Genomic DNA, 4,267 nt, shown 5'->3' on the forward strand with positions numbered 1-4,267 from the left:
CCCCACCATTCATGGTGCAGTATGGTGCCATATTATGAACAGAGTTCCAAAACATGGTTCTGTCATTTACTAGATATGTCCTCAAATCCTTTCATCTTTTAGTTGCACACTTTCTGTTGCAGTGGGGATAAAAACAGTGCTCAATAATTACTAATAACTTATACTTATCAACCCTGGCTAGGGCTGTTGCAGGGACTCCCTTTTCAGAGGTGTCAGGAAGATACTGGAAGCCTCATTGGTTCTACAGGATGCCAAGAGAGACCTGTCTAATTAGTCCTCCACCAGTGCACAGTGGTGGCTCAGAGAACCAATGCCACAGTCTTGGACTCTTCAGAGAGTCATCTGGATGCATGAGGTAGAAGAAGCTTTGGACAACTTCCTTTGACACTTTTAAGAGGTTTGTCGTCTGATTCAATTTCCAAGAATTGTCAAACCTTGATATTGCTCATGATCCACGCAAACAGCAAATAGGCCCAAACTGCACTGAAGAGGAAGTATCGTCTGCCTTCCTCTCAACTTTCTTCACCTTTATGTAATATAGGCTTTATGTCATGGCTCTTCCCTTTACCTCCCTTTTCCTCCTCATGAAGGAACCAACAACCTCCATTAAAGGATTTAGCTACGAAACTTTAAATTCTATAATAGCTTTTAAAAGGCAGAGATAAAAAGGGACTCTCATAAAGTATGCATATACCACGAGAAAAACATAAAATCTCAAGACTATGTTTGGAGTCACTAGTTAGCCCTATGTCTCTTTGGTTGAGCCTGTTTCCTGACCTGTTGTGTGGGAATAATACCACCTGTCTCAGGGGATGTATGAGGCTTTAATGAGAATGTGTTAGTTCACGAACATGCTAAGAATAGTGCCTAGTATACAGTAAGTGATAGATTCGTGTTCTCATTTGTTGAGGTTAGGAGACAGTTATGTAGCTGTTGGTCACGTACCAGCATAAGAAAGCAAAGAGCAGGCTGGAGAAACGGTTCAGTGGTTAAGAGCACTGGCTGCTCTTGCAGAGGACCCAGGTTTTGTTCCCAGTATCCACATGGCAGCTAATAACCATCTGTAACTTTAGTTCTAGGGGTTCTGACACCCTCTTCTGGCCTCCACAGACATTGCACAGCATGGGTGCACTTAGATGAGTGTACACATGAAATAAAAGTAAATAAATTTCAAAGAAACTAAGACGCAAATGGTCAAAGTTATCCCAGTCTCTGACCCCCAAAAGCCATAACATCTGGAAACTTGGGCTAAGAAGAACAAGCTTGCCCCATGTCTTAGTTGAAGTGCCCCCGAGGCAAACTCTGAGCCCAGTATAGCACAGGAAGCCTCCCTTAGCATGACATGAAGAGCAGGGGGCAGGAAAAGTGACCTGGGAGATGAAAGCGGCTAGTGGAGGAAGTGCTATTAAGCCAGATACCACAGAGAGGGAACAACACTGAATCCCATGCAGGAACTCTGAAAATGACACAAAATTCCAGCAGAGGCCTCCTAGCTGCTGCCAAGCACTCACCAGTCAATGGTTAAGGGCTGACCCTTGGGGGACGTCAGTCCATGCTCATCTCCTATGCACAGGGACAGGGAGATTTCCGATAGCCTAAGGGTAAACCCTGACAAGGACAAGAACATAGGCTCTGACTGTGGGACATCAAGCTGGAACAGGCAGAACTGGGGACCACATCTGAGCAGACACTGGCAGAGATTCCAACCTGCTCTTGCCCACCCTTCATTGGCTTCCTCAGAGGGATTATGGTGAAAACGCCGTGTCGTTGTTTTCAGTCTCCCTTTCCCTAGAGACCGTGTGATTTAGCTCAGTCTGCTTTTTCGTGGTGGCACTAGTTCTGACCCTGGTGTGTGTGTGCTGCTAAGAATCTCAATATGAAAGTTTAGGGGTTCCCATCAGTAGAGGTGATTATCTGTTCAAAGAGCTCTGCATAGCACTGGTGCACAGAGGCTGAACCCCTAGTTTTCAAAGCCTTCTTTACAAAGCCAGTGGGAAAGGAAGGGGGTTGGGCCTAAAGAAAAAGGAAATCATGCTTTCTGGGCTAGCACTATTCTGGGGCTTTACATCTCACCAAATCTGCACACAGTCCTGAAAAATGTTGTGAGGGCAGAAAATGTTCCCCATGCTGTATTTTGAATCCTGAATGTATCACAAATCCTTGTATGTTAAAGGCTTGATCCCAATTTGGTGCTATAGGGAGGTGGCAGAAACTTTCAAGGTAAGCCTGCTGGGAGGCTTCAGGTCATTCTGAGTCTGTGCTATAAGAGAATTGTGGGATCCCTCTCTGTCACACCCAGCCATGAGTAAATAAGCTTCTTCCACTATATATCTCTATCATGGTGTATTTCACACACACAGCAGACTTCCAAAAGCAGTAGGCCATCCAATCATAGGCTGAAACTTCCAAAACTGTAAACCAAAATAAAAATTTCCTCTTTGCAAGTTGATTATTTCAGTAACAGAGAGCTAATGAATATGCTCCACCTTCACCAGCCAGCTCTTCCTTTATGCTCACCTGAAGGCTGGCAATTTATTCGTCTCTCTTATGTTGACTTGGTCTGATCTGCTCACTAATGAGGCTGACAATTCATGGTATTCCCCAATCTTTTAACTTGGGCCACATCATATCCACCATCAAGAACAGAGAGAAATCAATGCATCCATACTCGTTCGTTTGTTGCTTGTGCTCAGTTCGATTCCTTCACTCTTATGCAATTCAGGACTCACTGCCTAGGGAATGGTGCCACCCACAGTGGACTGGGTCTTCCCACATCAGTTAACTTAATTGAGACAATCCCCTCCAGACATGCACACATGCTAACCTAATTTAGACAATCCTTCATTAAGACTTTCTTTCCTGGTTATTCTAGATTGTGTCGAGGTGACAAGTAAAGCTGATCATCACTCCTGCACTGCTTTAGTTTTCTAGGGCTAGCATATTAAGTTACCATGGGCCTTTATAGCTTACAGTAATAGAAACTTATTCTGTTATAGCTGGAGGAAATCATGAGGAAGAGTTTGCTCCATTCCTCTAGCCTACCTTCAAGGCTATCTGAAGGCTTGGCACGTCTCGTCTCACAGACAGATCGTTCAGTCTCTGCCTCCATTTTCATACAATATTTTCTTTGGTCTAAGGCTTTCTGTTCCTCTTCTTATAAGGTCACCAGTCATACCAGTTTAGGGCCCACTCCAATCCAGCATGACATCATTGTAACCTTACTACATCTGCAATGACCCTACTTCCAAGTAAGGGTGCATTCACAACTGTTGGGTTCAGGCATCATTATATCACTGGGAAGGCCAAAATTTAGCCATCACACATGTCTGCCTGGCCACCCTGGCTTAGGCTGGCCCCTCTCATCCCCCATTCCTTTCCTGTTTTTTTGTGACTCTAGCACACTGTTCCCACCTCCAGGCCACTCAGTTTCTGGATCCTCACCATCTCCTGTCCTAGCCCTGTCATTATCTCCATCCTTAAGCCCTTTACAAAGCATTCCTCAGTTGAACTCTAAAAGCACCTCTTTTCTAGCTGATGAACTGACCCACTGCCAAACTGTGAAGTCAGGAAAATCCTAGAGCATCACAGTATCCATTCATAAAACTGGACCTTTGTCTTTGGAGTGTGGTGGTAACATCACAAGTGAAGGAGTGTATGAGAGGCCGTGTCAGCCTTAGGGCTTCATTATGGAAGCCAACTGGTCCCTTTGAAAAGACCAAGTCCACCTCACTCTTATGACAGGAACCCATCAGGTAAGAGCTTTCCTGTCTTTACCTTTCATGCTATTTGGGAGAAGCAAGGGGTGGTCTGGGAAGTATAGCAAGTTAACGGACAAATATAGCAACCAAAAAAGATGTAGGTGCTGGCTGTACCTCCCAGTCCCTGCTCCACAAGATTTTCTATCTTGAAGGAGGCTCAAAGGTAGAGAAGTTTAACCTTGAGGCAAGTTCTAAATTTTGTTTGAACATTGTAAACACTAAAGTGAGACAGATATTATGTCAATTTAAAAACACACGTACACACGACTATTTGTGTGAAAGTGAACGAAGATATTTTTCTGAAAGGATGACAAAAGTGATGGAATTTCACAATGATTTTGTCTAAGGTGAGATGAGGAAAGGTCCACAGAGGAGGATTGATGTGACAGAGGTAGAAAAGAATAAATTCATGTATCATGTCATGCTGGTACACACCTGTAATCACAACATTTGGAAGACAGAAGCAGAAGGATTACAAGTTCAAAGCAGGCATGGGATACAGAGGCCCT

This window comes from Nannospalax galili, unplaced genomic scaffold (assembly GCF_000622305.1).
Source record: "Nannospalax galili isolate Female #2095 unplaced genomic scaffold, S.galili_v1.0 scaffold1201, whole genome shotgun sequence".
NCBI classification, from domain to species: Eukaryota; Metazoa; Chordata; class Mammalia; order Rodentia; family Spalacidae; genus Nannospalax; species Nannospalax galili.